At 32.5% G+C, this 16,124-nt stretch overlaps 1 pseudogene; it reads left to right on the forward strand.

The window, feature by feature from the left end:
• The first annotated feature begins 713 nt into the window (after positions 1-713).
• LOC114379597 lies at positions 714-13,540 on the forward strand (annotated as a pseudogene).
• Positions 13,541-16,124: the final 2,584 nt, after the last annotated feature.

A 16,124-nucleotide genomic window follows, 5' to 3' on the forward strand; every position in this document is an offset into this window, starting at 1 on the left:
GTAAATTTGTGTTTTTTTAGTTTTAATTCTTATATGATATTTTTTCATTTTCAGTCTTTATAAATTTATATTTTTTAATTTTTTTCTATAAATGTAAATTTATAAAAACTATAAAATTAAAGAATTAGAATTTTAAAATAATTAAAATTGAAAAACCATAAATTTATAAGGACTAAAATAAAAAATAAATAAAAAACTTATAAGAACAAATATTAAAAAGATACAAACTTAGACTAAAAATAGAAAATGAACTTATAGGACTAAAAATGAAAACATTAACTTACAAAACTAAAAACATATTTAACTCTTTTAATTAACAAATATCCATATATAGAATAAGTTGGCTGTAATTGTGTAATGAAGAGTAAATAACCAATTGAAAAAATCAATTAACTTATATTAGATTAATAACCAACAAAATAATTGTGGACACAAGTCATAATGGGTATGAAATAGATAGTATTTTGAGAGAAAATCCACCTTTTATACACTCATAATTTATAAAGATTAATCACAATTTTTAGACGTGACATAGTCGTACCAATAATGGTAAAGAAAAATATAGATTGGATTAATTCAATGGACCAGAGTACGCAGATGAGGCAATAAGTAACAGACAACACACACTAGTGGTAATCATCTCACGGACCAAAACGTGCAAAATAAGTAACAGACAACACACACTTGTGAAAAGGTTTGAAGATCTGGTCCTGTTGAAGTGTTGAAGCATGAAAATTTGGCGCAAACCAAAGACCTTTAATCTCACTCGTGGAATACTATGATGTGAGATAAATGAATGAACAATAAGGACTCAATTCAAGAGGCAAATTAATGTTGTCGGTTCTCGGGTGTCCATCTGCTTATGCTAAATTTCTCACTCATGAGTTGGCCATACCCTTTCAGTGTTTTCACCTCCCAAACACAGATAACAAAAGCCTGAAATGTTCACAAAAACTGCAATTGGGAAGCACTCCCTCCCAACACAACTATTTCAAGTGCTTTTGCGATAGGAAAGAACACGTCACACCTTTTTCTCAGGTATGAAAACAACATGCTCATTCTTTCTCATCTCAGAGACCCTCTAATTTTAATGTAACCATTGAATCTAATATTTTATGTTCTTTATGTTAATTCCAAATTACAGGAATTCTCAACCTTGCAAGAGGATGATAGTCCATGGGAGAGAGGGAATGTATTGAGCAATCTTGCACTCTATGTATTCACTCTGCATATCCCTTTCAGCTTTGGAGGCTTATCCGTGGTTGCTCTATTTAATGGACAACCTGTTGTTGACCCACAAACTGAGGTCACCTTTATTATTTATCTCTTATAATCACAAGGGGCAAACTGAGGTCACCTTTCAGTTAAGTATGTTGTATGTTGTCCACGTTTTGAGATTGATAATATTTCTTTCTTTTTTTTCTGGATTGATAGTAATAAAAAAAACAATTGAGGGTAAATTGAGAATAATAAATGTGTACATCAAATTGAATAATTGTAATTATAATATAGAATAGATTAGAGTAAACCCCAAGTCCTCCAAATATCAAGGTGGTACTATCTTAATCTTAATCCTATAAAGATTTTTTTGTTGTTAAATTAGTCCCATGAGAAATTAATGTGTCACCACATTATTTACTCAAAATGTTTGATGACCAAATTGGTAGTTCAAATATATATTACCATGTCTTACTGAGGATTAAAGTGGCAACACCTAATTTCTGACTTAGAGGGATTACTTGATGATCTTAATCTTTAGAAGATGTGGTGGTGAATTGGTGATACTGATGCCCTAACTTTAAAGGACAAAATAGGTGATTTACTCTTATTATTATTATTGCTTTAATAGGTATAGATCAACAATATTCTTTTTTTGTCCTGCAAGACTGAATTGGAAGTTGTTTTTTTAAGGTTTACACTTTGCCGTGTAACTTCTTGTGCTTGGGGATAGCTTTAATTTTTAAAATGGTGCTTTTATGTTCACATGTCCAGTGTATGCATCAGAAGTTTTAGGGCTCTGCAATAGAGCATCAACCGATAACCGGAACTTGTGTTTCTATGTGATACACTATAAATGGTCCTTTATATCGTCTAAATTTACCCTCTGCTAGAGCTTTTTAACAAGCTCTTTTCATGCACTAATGCAGGCCTTATCACTTCTCACCATTCAGATTCTGGAGCTTAGTGGGGCTCTGCTTTTATTGAAGTACACTGCTAAGCCACAATACAAGTTTTCAAATTTCTTCAAAAAGAACAAACTATTGAGCAATAGGAACTGGATTTTGTCATGGGCTCTGGGATTTGGGTTTCTTGTTCTTCTGATTTTCCTAACATATCTACTTGCTGACAGATTATTTGACTCCCAGGTTGGATTACATGTTTTTTTCCAGTAATTTCATTTCATTTGCATATAAAAAACATATAAACTATGTCTATCACATTTGTCAAAATTATCCTCCCATTATCTTTGCTTTGCAAAGCTTTCATAGTACAATAGGTTGCATCTTTTCACTAGTGTTGGTTTTGAGGCTTTATGCAATGAGTAGTGTTTGCAAAGAAATAGTGTTAGAATTTATGTCTCATGTGAGAGGCATGTGACTTATGTGTTGGATCAAGTGGCCTCAGAATAATTAAGAAGGGGGGATTGAATTAATTATTACTAGACCTTTACTAATTAAAAATTACCCTTCTTAGGCTTTTACTATGTTGTTAAGAAAATAAAGAATAGAAAAGAAACTTAACCAAAAGTAAAAGCGGGAATTAAAGAGCACAGTGGAAATTAAAAGAGTAGGGAAGAAGGAGACAAACACACAAGAGTTTTATACTAGTTCGGCAACAACCCGTGCCTACATCCAGTCCCCAAGCGACCTACGATCCTTGAGATTTCTTTTCAACCTTGTAAAAATCCTTTTATAAGCAAAGGTCCACAAGAGATGTACCCTTCCTTGTTCTCTTTGAACAACCTAGTGGATGTACCCTCCACTAGAACTGATCCACAAGAGATGTACCCTCTCTTGTTCTCAATCAACAACCCAAGTAGATGTACCCTCTACTTGTGCCACAAAGGATGTATCCTCCAATGTGTTAAGACAAAGTTCTCAGGCGGTTAGTCCTTTGAAACTTTGTGAAAGGGGAAACAAAAGAATTCTCAAGCGGTTAGTCCTTTGAAATCTTTTGTTTTAGGGAAAGGGAAGAATCAAAAGAATTCTCAGACTGTGTCGTTTTGAATTCTTTGACAAGGGAGACACAAAAGAATTCAGGCAGTTAGTCCTTCGTTCTTTTGGAAAAGGGAGAAGAGAGACACAAAAAGAATTCGGGCGGTTAGTCCTTGGCGAATTCTTTTTGGCAAAGGGAGAAGGGAATGAAAAAGATGAATAGCACAAGTTTTTGAACAAAGAACTTTTCTTGGAAGAAAAAGTTTTGAACAAAAACTTTTAGAAAGATGAAGAGAAGATGAAATAAGAAAGTTCTGAAAGAAATGAAAGATGTTGAAAGATAGATTGAAAGATAGAATGGTTGAAAGATATGATAGATCTGAATGAGATAATTAAAATGTTTCATGCCAAGGTCACATATTTATAGTTTCTTGATGACTCAAGTCAAAACTTGTAACTCTTGGCAATTCCTTTAAAACTAATCACTTAAAAAGATATAACTTTTGAAAGAATCTTCAGAAATAAGTCACTTGAAGAAATGTGACTTTTGGAAATGAATTTTTCGAAAACAGTCACTAGTAATCGATTACACATCAATAGATGTGACTCTTCATTTTGAATTTTAAAAATATTAACGTTTTAAAACCACTGGTAATCGATTACTATAATTTGGTAATCGATTACCAGAGAGTAAAACTCTTTGGTAATGATTTTGTGAAAACTTCTTGTGCTACTCAATGTTTTGAAAAACTTTTTAATACTTATCTTGATTAAGTCTTCTCTTGATTCTTGAATCTTGATATTGATTATTCTTGAATCTTGATTCTTGATTCTTGAAATCAAATTTCCTCTTGATCCTTGAAGTGTTCTTGACTCAATCTTGAACTCATTCTTGAATGTCATCATCTTTGTTATCATGAAGTGATCTTGACTTTTGAGATTTTTGTCATCATCTTTGTTATCATTAAAACTCCTTGAATCAATCTTGATTCATCATGAAGCTTACTTCTACATTATGTAGGGACTAATAAGTAAATAATTAACGATTAAGGACTGAATTGTAATTGGGCTTAATAGGAGAAGTTTCTAGGGTTAACTGCTACTTGATGGAAGTAGTGGTTATAAAAGGGACTTAATACCCACTAACGTGAAATAAGGTCCCCTTCCTGACCAGAAAAGTATTCTCTCTCACCCATAGCCATCACGAATGGAGAGAGGCAGAAAAGAAAGGCCTAAGGAAGTGAAATCTTATTTTTTTCCTCGTTCAAGGAAATTAAAGTACACCGGAGAGAAGCCTTCCTATGGAGAAAGGTACGCATTATTATCTGTTTATCTATTGTTTATGAGAATCATAGGTTTTAAGATCCTATTGATTTTCTATAATTGATAGTCTAGGAAACCCCTTAAAGATTTACATGTGATATCAGAGCATGTGTTATGAAATTTATGATTCTCCAAGAATGATTTAATTTATCCCAATTATGCATAAACCCTAATTATGAAATTTAGGGATTTTTAATTTATGTTACATGTATTTTCAATTACATGTTTTGATAACGTGCCTTTCGTGTTAATTATATTTTTCACTGCAAAGTATGAAATTCTGTATATATAAAACTTCATGAGAAAGCTTCTGCCTCGCCATTTACGCACGTTAAGCATTTAACTAGAATGAAAGTAGAGAAAGCCATTAATTTATTTCTAATGGAGAAAGGCTAATTCCAATGTTTTGAAAAGCTGTGTGGTCGTACAATAGGTTACCTTTAATTCCAATCTTTTTGAAAAGCTGCGCAGCATACATAGGTGTAGGTACGTAGGATTACTTTTAATTATAATGCTTTGAAGAGGCGTACCAAATAAGTCCTTGCAGGTAGAATGAATATTTTGGAAATTGCTATTTGCAATCTTTGTTTGTTATTTCCAATCCCACCTGCCTCCTTTTTCTTCCGAATGTTATTGTTGAATATTATTGAAGGATTGAAAGTTTTTGTCTTATAATTAAATTAATGTGAATGTTTTGAAATTATTGGTGGCAGTAAATATGTATATGTTACATATTCCTTTGAATGTGTTTGAATGCAAAATACAAATATATGTGAAAATTATTTTACGGCCAAGAATGAAATTAATGGAATGACTATGAATTGTTAATAGCAATAAGTATGTGCAGGCCATATATATTTGGTTGGAATTAAATGTATGTTGAATTTGTTAGTCACCAAAGTGCCCAAACTTGTAAGGTTATTTAATTCCAAATTAATGATTATTTCAATTACTCATAGAATAATGGATGCTAAATTATATGATTATTGGCTTATGGGTAATTGAAATTCATTGTTATAAGGCATTTATGAATCGCCCAAAGGTTGATTAGTTGTTCTTATAATAAATGAATATTATTGTAGGCGATTTGTGTGTATAATTAGTTTTATTTATATACCCAAAGGAAATAGATACTACTAATTGGTGCATATTTAATTGTCAAATAATGTTAAAATTTTATTAGCATCATCATGTTTGTATGTTGTGTGTTGGTGTATCACCCAAAGGAGAACATCAATATACATTCATTGTTATCTGAGTAAATTATATGTATGACTTGTGTTTTATGTACCAAAATGCTTATGTGAAGTTTTATTATGCAGTACCTGTTCCCAACTCATTGAATTCTCATGTATCATCTGTACCAATTTTTAATGGGCTTAACTTCTCCGACTGGAATGAGCAAGTCCAATTTCATCTCGGTGTTTTGGATCTTGATCTTGCTATATTGGAAGAGAAGCCTGCTACTATTACTGATGCTAGTAGCAATGAACAAAAAACTCATTATAAAGCTTGGGAAAGATCTAACAGACTCAACCTAATGTTCATGAGAATGACTGTTGCAGACAATATTAAGACAACTTTCCCTAAAACCGATAGTGCTAAAGAGTTTATGGGATTAGTGGGAGAGCGCTCTCAAGCAACTGATAAGTCTCTTGCTGAGACATTAATAAGTACACTAACCACCATGAAGTTTGATGGTTCGCATACTATGCATGAACATGTCATTGAGATGACAAACATTGCAGCAAGACTTAAGACCTTGGGAATGGCTGTGAATGAGAACTTTCTTGTTTAGTTTATTCTAAACTCATTATCGTTTGAGTATGGCCCGTTTCAAATGAGCTATAATGCCATGAAAGATAAATGGAATGTGCATGAATTACACAGTATGTTAGTTCAGGAAGAAACGAGGCTTAAGAATCAAGGAAGTCACTCAATCCATTATGTAAGCCATCGAGGGAATCAAGGAGCTAGAAAAAGATTTGTAAAGAAACATGATAAAGGAAAAGGACCATTAAAGATCAAGGACGGTCCGATGCAAATCCAGAAGAAAGCATCAAAGAGTAATAATTGTCATTTTTGTGGAAAATCTGGACACTTCCAGAAGGATTGTCCAAAGCGTAAGTCTTGGTTTGAAAAGAAAGGTGAGCTCAATGCTCTTGTATGTTTTGAATCAAACTTAACTGAAGTTCCCCATAATACATGGTGGATTGATTCTGGATGTACGACTCATGTTTCTAACACTATGCAGGGATTTCTTACAATCCAGACCATAAGCCCAAACGAGAAGTTTGTCTTCATGGGGAATAGAGTGAAAGCTCCAGTGGAAGTGGTCGGGACTTATCATTTAAAACTCGACACTGGACATCATTTAGATTTACTGGAAACTCTTTATGTACCTAGTTTATCTAGGAATTTGGTTTCATTATCTAAACTTGATATTACTGGATACTCTTTTAATTTTGGTAATAGATGTTTCAGTTTATTTAAGTATAATCATCTCATTGGTACTGGTGTTCTTTGTGATGGTTTATATAAATTTAAATTGGATGGTTTGTATGTTAAAACTGTTTTAACTCTGCATCATAATGTTGGCACTAAACGTAGTTTAGTGAATGAACGATCTGCTTTCTTGTGGCATAAACGTTTAGGTCACATTTCTAGAGAAAGGATAGAAAGATTAATAAAGAATGAAATTCTTCCTAATCTAGATTTTACGGATCTAAATATTTGTGTGGATTGTATCAAGGGAAAACAAACAAAACATACAAAGAAAGGAGCTACAAGAAACACTCAGCTTCTTGAAATTGTGCATACAGATATTTGTGGACCTTTTGATGTTAGTTCTTTTGGAAGGGAAAGATATTTTATCACCTTTATTGATGATTATTCACGTTATGGTTATGTCTACTTACTGCATGAGAAATCTCAGGCAGTGAATGCTTTGGAAATTTACTCGAATGAAGTAGAAAGACAATTAGACAGAAAGGTGAAAATTATTAGATCTGATAGAGGTGGTGAGTATTACGGAATATATGATGAAACTGGGCAACACTCAGGTCCATTTGCTAAGCTTCTTTAGAAACGAGGCATTTGTGCGCAATACACAATGCCTGGTACGCCACAACAAAATGGTGTATCAGAAAGGCGTAACAGAACTTTAATGAATATGGTTAGGAGTATGTTAATCAATTCAACCATGCTCGTATCTTTGTGGATGTATGCTTTGAAAACTGCCATGTATTTGTTGAATAGGGTTCCTAGTAAGGCAGTTCCAAAGACACCTTTTAAACTGTGGACAAATAGGACACCTAGTATAAGGCACCTAAATTCGGCATGTCAGGCCGAAATAAGAATTTACAATCCGCAAGAAAGAAAATTGGATGCAAGAACAATAAGTGGATATTTCATTGGTTATCCAGAAAAGTCAAAGGGGTATATGTTTTATTGTCCTAATCATAGTATGAGAATTGTCGAAACTGGAAATGTAAGGTTCATTGAAAACGGTGAAATCAGTGGGAGTACAGTTCCACGAGAAGTGGAAATTAAAGAAGTTAGAGTGCAAGTCCCTTTAGCCTTTGCCTCTAGCAATAAGGTGATTACTACTTTAGTTATTGCTACAAACAGTAATGAAGAAGTACAACACAATGATGAGCCCACGATACATAATGAACCCATTGTGGAAGAACCACAAGAAGTAGCATTAAGGAGGTCTCAAAGAGAAAGAAGACCAGCTATTTCAAATGACTATGTGGTATACTTACATGAAACAGAAACAGACTTAAGCATTAATGATAATGATCCAGTTTCATTTTCACAAGCTGTAAGTTGTGATAATTCTGAGAAGTGGTTAAATGCTATGAAAGAAGAGATAGATTCCATGGAACATAATGGTGTTTGGGACCTTGTAGAATTACCAAAGGGTTGTAAAAGAGTTGGTTGTAAGTGGGTCTTCAAGACTAAATGTGACTCTCATGGCAACCTTGAACGTTACAAGGCTAGACTTGTTGCTAAGGGATTTACTCAAAAAGATGACATTGATTATAAAGAGACGTTTTCTCCAGTCTCACGAAAGGATTCTTTTAGGATTATCATGGCATTAGTAGCCCATTATGACTTGGAGCTACATCAGGTGGATGTGAAAACTGCCTTTTTGAATAGAGATTTAGAGGAGGATGTTTATATGGACCAACCAATGGGGTTCTCAGTTGAAGGAAAGGAACACATGGTGTGCAAATTAAAGAAATCAATATACGGTCTTAAGCAAGCTTCCCGCCAATGGTACTTGAAATTTAATGATACCATTGTTTCCTTTGGATTTAAGGAAAATACTATTGATCGGTGTATATATCTGAAGGTCAGTGGGAGTAAGGTTATGTTTCTAATCCTGTATGTTGATGATATATTGCTTGCAACTAATGATCTTGGTCTTCTTCATGAGACTAAGAAGTTTCTTTCTAGTAACTTTGAAATGAAGGATATGGGTGAGGCAAGCTATGTGATAGGGATAGAAATATTCTGAAATAGATCACAAGGATTGTTAGGCTTATCTCAGAAAGCATATATCAATAAAGTACTAGAGAGATTTAGGATGGAAAAGTGCTCAGCATCTCCCGTTCCAATTCAGAAAGGAGACAAATTTAGTCTCGCACAATGTCCTAGAAATGATCTGGAACGGAAGCAAATGGAAGCAATTCCGTATGCATCAGTTGTTGGGAGTATTATGTATGCTCAGACCTGCACTCGACCAGATATAAGCTTTGCAACCGGAATGTTAGGAAGATATCAAAGTAATCCAGGAATGGAACATTGGAAAGCTGCAAAGAAAGTTCTGAGATACTTACAAGGAACAAAAGACCACATGCTTACATATAAGAGGTCTGATCACCTAGAGGTGATTGGATATTCAGACTCAGACTTTGCTGGATGTGTGGATACAAGAAAATCCACTCTTGGCTTTGTATTTCTCTTAGCCGGAGGAGCAATATCATGGAAGAGTGCAAAACAATCAGTTGTTGTTGCATCCACCATGGAAGCTGAATTTGTAGCATGTTTTGAGGCTACAATTCATGCTAATTGGCTGCGAAACTTTATTTCAGGGCTTGGAATTGTCGACAGTATTGCTAGGCCGCTAAAAATGTATTGTGATAACTCCGCAACAATATTTTTTTTCTAAGAACGACAAGTACTCTACGAGTGCTAAGCATATGAAATTGAAGTACTTTGTCGTGAAAGAAGAAGTTCAGAAACAAAGAGTGTCAATAGAACATATTAGCACAAAGCTTATGATAGCTGACCCTTTGACAAAGGGATTACCGCCCAAGACATTTATAGAACATGTTGAAAATATGGGCATTATTGTTATTGATGATCATTAAGTGTAATTTACCTTATGAGATTTTGTTGACACTCTAAGCTCATTTATGATATGTTTCTGATTACTTGTTCTCTCTATATTTGCATGCATGTTTGTATTAGAATAATGTTAACAGGTTTTGTCTTGAATGAAGACATTATGTTGGACCAATTATGTACTCCTAACTAATGGTCATATTAAGGAGAAGACTAATTTGTAGTACATGGAAGGGACTACGTCGATTAGATGATGTATAACCGCTATGACTCAAATTGGTTCCTATTCTTAATCATGAAATTATGATGTACCTAATGTATAAAACAATTTAGTTAATTTTAATGCATATTATGTTAGTTAATCTATTTATTTATTTAGTCCATAATGTTTATTAATGTCACATGAGTCAAGTGGGAGAATGTTAGAATTTATGTCTCATGTGAGAGACATGTGACTTATGTAGGGACTAATAAGTAAATAATTAACGATTAAGGACTAAATTGTCATTGGGCTTAATAGGAGAAGTTTCTAGGGTTAACTGCTACTTGATGGGAGTAGTGGTTATAAAAGGGGTTTAATACCCAACTAACGTGAAATAAGGTTCCCTTCCTGACTAGAAAAGTGTTCTCTCTCACCCATAGTCATCACGAACAGAGAGAGGCAGAAAAGAAAGGCCTAAGGAAGTGAAACTTTATCTCTTTCCTCTTTCAAGGAAATTAAAGTACACCGGAGAGAAGCTTTCCTATGGAGAAAGGTACGCATTATTATCTGTTTATCTATTGTTTGTGAGAATCATAGATTTTAAAATCCTGTTGGTTTTCTATAATTGATAGTCTAGGAAACCCCTTAAAGATTTACAAATAGTTCCTAAGAGTAAACACTAAATAACAACCAAAGGCTAAGGTGGATGGCAGAACAACTGTGAAAACTGTGAGATTTGCGAGAAGGAGGAGATTAAGAGGGATGAACCTTGAGTTGTGTGAGATATACAGGAGATTGGGAGTATTTATTGGAAGGGAACATGATAATTTATCTTTATTTGAGGAATGTCCTTCCATGCTATTTTTACATATTTAGCTTGGAGTAGTGCTAGCTAGGGTGGTGCGTGCTCTACTTCCCTGGTATGATCAAATTGTTGGGTTGCATTTGTTAACAGAAAAAAAATAGTATTTAATGAGATTTTGATAACTTGATGGATCAAGCGAACTGATGGAACGTTAATTTGCCGATCCAATATTTAACATCAATAACTTAGAAAAACTATTTGTAATTTTCTAAAATTGAAAAAAATAAAAAAAATAAAAACAATTCACATTAATAAGTTGAGGATGATTATACTTACTAATACTTCTAAATTAGACACAAGATCCAATAACTACTTTAATAATTAAAAGAGTTAAAATAACACTAAAAGATTATATCTCATTACAAATTTAAGAATAGACTCAAAATACCATTAAAAATGAAAATAAATCTTATTCTAAAAGTTGATTAAAACTGATAAATTTTGTTTCTTCTTCTCTTTTCTTGATAAGAAAAATTTAGTCTATCAGCAAATTCTTTTTAAAATTTCTTACTCCTTACTTTAGTCTATTCATGTTGACTCCATCCAAACCAAACTCTTTCCTCCTTTAAATAGTGACTAACCCACTTGTACACAATTCCCGTTGGCATCCTTCGGAGTTTTATTTATTTCAGCAAGCCACGGAAAGCATTATTCCTAGAGCAAAAGAGTTGAAGCTTCCAAAAGGTTCCCTAGGCTTTCTCAATGCACATTTAGGACCTCAAGGCACCCAACGCTTTTTCAAGTTGCGTAGCTTTCTCAAGGTGTTCGGATAGTTCTAGGAATCCTCAGGATTTAAGCTATACCCTCTGTAAATCACAATACACCAAGAGCGTCTTATTAGTTTGACATCTCAAGGTACCTTCATGGCCTTATATCTTCACCAAAATCTGTGTAAAACCACATGGTAATAGATTAGAATCATCAAGAATCTTCTTTCAAACCCCAGACTGTTCAATAACAATACTGCTGTAGGTACTAGGTAGTGAATCAGAAACTGGTATCATTATGTTGTTTTTTTCCTTTGAAAACATCTTTCTTTACAAGCATTAATTTTTGTTGCATTAGTATATATGTATGATTAATAAACCTTGTTTCAATAAAATGTCCTTCCTGATCATGGAAAATACCCCACATTTTCCAGCTGTACCATCCACTCCTGTGCTAGATTATGCCGGAAATGAGTAAGGACAAAAGAGGGGTTTGGGCTATAAGAAACTTGCTTACATCTGGAAACAGGTGTGGAATATAAGGGAAAATTGGGGAAATAAAAGATGTAAGCAATTATTAAGTGAAGATTTGGGAGGTAGGTAGGTTATACTTTATAGGTCTCAAACTTGAATGACATGTGATATCTTTTCTTTTTTTGTCTTGAGGAATTCTTAAGGTCTACCTCTATTGTAAATGAGAAATTATTAAGTCTAGGACCCCCACGTGTCTATGGTCCCAACTAATCTTTCGATGACGATCATGTGTTCCAAGACTACCTAATAATCTATCATTTCAAGGAGCTAATTTTCAAAAAGAAATCGTAGTTTTTATTAACTAGCATTTCTTTTCTACGTTTCTTATATTTCTTTTAATATCACAGTTAGACTTTCTTCATACATGGTAAATTTGCCATGTTAATTTGGGGAGGCTCTGAGATAATATGCATTTCAGAAAAATGTCTCATCCAGTATTAAATCAGATAGGCTTATGACAGAAACAAACAGGGTTATGATTGCTTCTTGCTGCTAACTACTTATTTTGGAAGAACTAAGAGATATAGGAGGAAACTTCAAGAAAAGAGCAAGGGGAAATTTGAAAATAAAAAGTAAGAAACAACTATTGTGTTTGGCATCTGACTAAAAGGGTGTGTAATTATTTTTAATTAAATAGGTTAGATAAGTAGATAAGATTGTTATGCATTCCAACGTACACGGTATAAATTACCCGAGTGGTTTGATTCAGTTGTGGAGAATACCCAGCACTATTTGATAGCAAAAATTAGTCCTACTTTACTGTGTGAGCTGTGGAATGTGTCATTATCGTATTCTCATGATGCTTAATAAAGGCACTATTATTGCAAACCATGGAACTGTCATTTCCTCCAGCCCCTCCCTACCAAACCTCATGATTCTATCCGTAGTTATTCTAAAATTTGCAATATTTTTTAAATCTGTACCTTAGCATACTGAGACAGGTTGAAAGTTATGAAATGATGGTGTTTTCCTTTAACTTTACTTTTACCATATGCATGCAGCCTGTGAACAACCCCATACTGAAGGAGATGCTTCTAAACAGTGACATTTCAAGAGTGTCTTGTGTGCTTGCTTATTGCATTGTCACTCCCCTTTTGGAAGAAGTGTTGTTTATAGGGGATTTCTTTTGACATCACTTTCATCCGCCATGGAATGGCAGCAAGCTGTTCCTATAAGCTCAGTTTTATTCAGTTTAATTCACTTCTCTGGTGAAAACTTTCTTCAATTGTTCATCATTGGGTGTGTTCTTGGATACTCCAATTGCTGGACTGGGAATTTGAGTTCCTCCATTGTTATACATTCCTTGTACAATGCTTTGACCTTAGTAATAACTTATTTTTATTAAATTGTATTTGCAGAAATCATTGAGCAAAATTGTTACAACTCTTTATATATTTTACCCAGGTGTCTCTAGTTTGCTTATGTGATTTATATTGTGTTCATGACCCATTCATTGCCTTATGCAATGACTCTAGAGCTTTTTGTCCCAATAATATTCTACCCTGTTGCTAAATGTCACCATTCACCAATTAAAGATGACCAACATTTAGGTTAAAAAAATAGAAAAAGCTTTCTCTACGAGAGTTTCTTATTCTCCTAACATTTAGTGAAATTGGATGAGCCTATGGTTGTATAACGTGAAAGGAAAATTTTATCAAATGGAAAAATTACAGCGCTACTACAAAAGTAGTTTTTTTTTTTTTTTTCTTTTGGTGACCATTAACACGCTATTAGTTTGGTTACCTCTCGTACTTCTTCACCATTACTATTTCAGCATATCTTATGAGACATTCAATAATAGTAATAATTTATGGTTTAGATAAAAGCTTTTGTCATTTTTATTTTAAAGCTTTAGTATTCAAAAATTACATTAGTCTTTTTTGTGAATAAAAGATACATTAGTCTAATTACTCAAGCTGACCATATTGATTTAAAGAAATTATTTTAATTTTTTTTAATTTATAAAACTTAAATTTAGAATCTTACTAAAGGAAAATAAATTCTTCATCACTGGAATAACCACCACAGATGAATTTTATTTATTTTAAACATTCTTATTAAATAAACTATGTTAGTAAAATTTTATTTAAATAAAAAATTATTTATTACTTTATTATTTTACTTTATTTTGACGGATAATATATTAGTTAAAATATAAGTAAATATTCATTACAACATAATATACTAATAAATATCTAATTTATGAGAAAATTGATATATATATATATATATATATATGATTCGAAAAATAATATCAAATAATTCAAATGGTTGGATTGATTAATTTTGCATTCTGTAATAAATTATTAATTAGTGCTAGTGTAAAAAATTGACTTAATATCAAATAAGCCCTTATATATGTACATAGATAGATTAATTTGCTGATGTCTATCCATGGAGTTGTCGAATTCTCCCTTGATATTTTTAATTAATCTAATAAAAAATTTGTTGTTATTCTATTTAGCCTTTTCTCTTTAAGGAAACACAATTATTTCTCCGTAGGAGATTATGTCTATGTCATCATATTTTTGCTGCCTTTGTCCCCCTACCGAATTGGTCCACTGTTTCAGAAGCTATTTTTCTCTGTTCCTTTTTTTTTTTCCTCTTAAATTTTAAGTATTTAAATTTAAATTCAAATTGAACCATGAACATTTGGCCTATCCCATTTAAAAGCAAGAGAATACAGACATGAACATATAGGGTCTGAAACTTAAGTTATCTTTGGATAAAATTGAGAACGAATTTTTTAGAATTCTAATATATATATTTTAATTTGAAAATACAAAATGAAAAGGAAAAAATATTCTTTTGATAGTAAAAGTAAATGTTAAGCTCCTTCAATGGCATCCAAAAACATATACTTAAAAGTTTAATAGATGCCTTTAAAATGAGAAATATATTGAGAAGAAACTTGCATTTATCAAAGTAGAAATAAACCACTTAATTAATGGTTTGGATATTAACATTTTGGGGTTTTGTAAAATGCCATCGATCGATAATTATTTTTCATAATAATTTTCCTCAAGTTAGGTGGACAGCACGTACATAAAGCTGGAGAACAACCACCTAAATCATATAATATTTTAACTTTTTTTTTTTAATGTGAGATGTAATCCATCTTGCCATGGCATAAATTTTCAAATTGAGAGGAATTCTCGGCAGGTACAAAAAAATTTCTACTTTATTCGACTTTATTACTATACAACTTAATATATGCTTTAATGCTTATCTTGTTGACTTCACAATCAAATACGTATCTTCCTTCACATTCCAGCAAAGCTTTAGCAAATCAATCATTCTGGAGTACTAGTATAATATAGACACATGCACCCTCTTTAGTCTTTACGCGTCACTTGTGCCAATAGCTAAGCTGGATTTATACATTCCTTGCGTAATGTTGCCCTTTATTTGCTTTGTTAATTAATAGGTGAATGAACGATTAGTTATCAAATAAAAACTTCCTTATTCGAAGATGATACTCTCATATATAAGATTCAATGGTTGAGAGAGATGAAAAAGATGATAAATTTGATCTTCTTTAATTAACAAAAATTAACATTATAATAAACTAATTATTTTCACATCAAAACTCTCTTCTCACATTTAATAACGCCTAAATATATTTGAGTTTCCTATAAAATTTGACAAAATATTAATTTTCTCCTCATAATTTTATTTATTAATTTCATCTCCTCAAAAATCAAATATATTTTTATTGATCTTCAACTGTAACTCGTCTAAAAGTAATATAACATGGTTACATTTACATGTATAATTTGACTATAAATTAATTAAATAATTTGTGACGATTAAAACTCATCAAGATGTAATAAGAAATTTATGTCAGTTAAAATTCTTCAAAATTATAATTTTTTGTCACTTTCTATACAATTTTTTCACATTTTCTTGTGAGATTAAGAAGAGAAATAAAAGAACAATAATTTCTAGTATCTTTTGAGTCTGTTTAGGAAGATAAAGAGAAA

The sequence above is a fragment of the Glycine soja genome, chromosome 12 (assembly GCF_004193775.1).
Source record: "Glycine soja cultivar W05 chromosome 12, ASM419377v2, whole genome shotgun sequence".
Taxonomy (NCBI): domain Eukaryota; kingdom Viridiplantae; phylum Streptophyta; class Magnoliopsida; order Fabales; family Fabaceae; genus Glycine; species Glycine soja.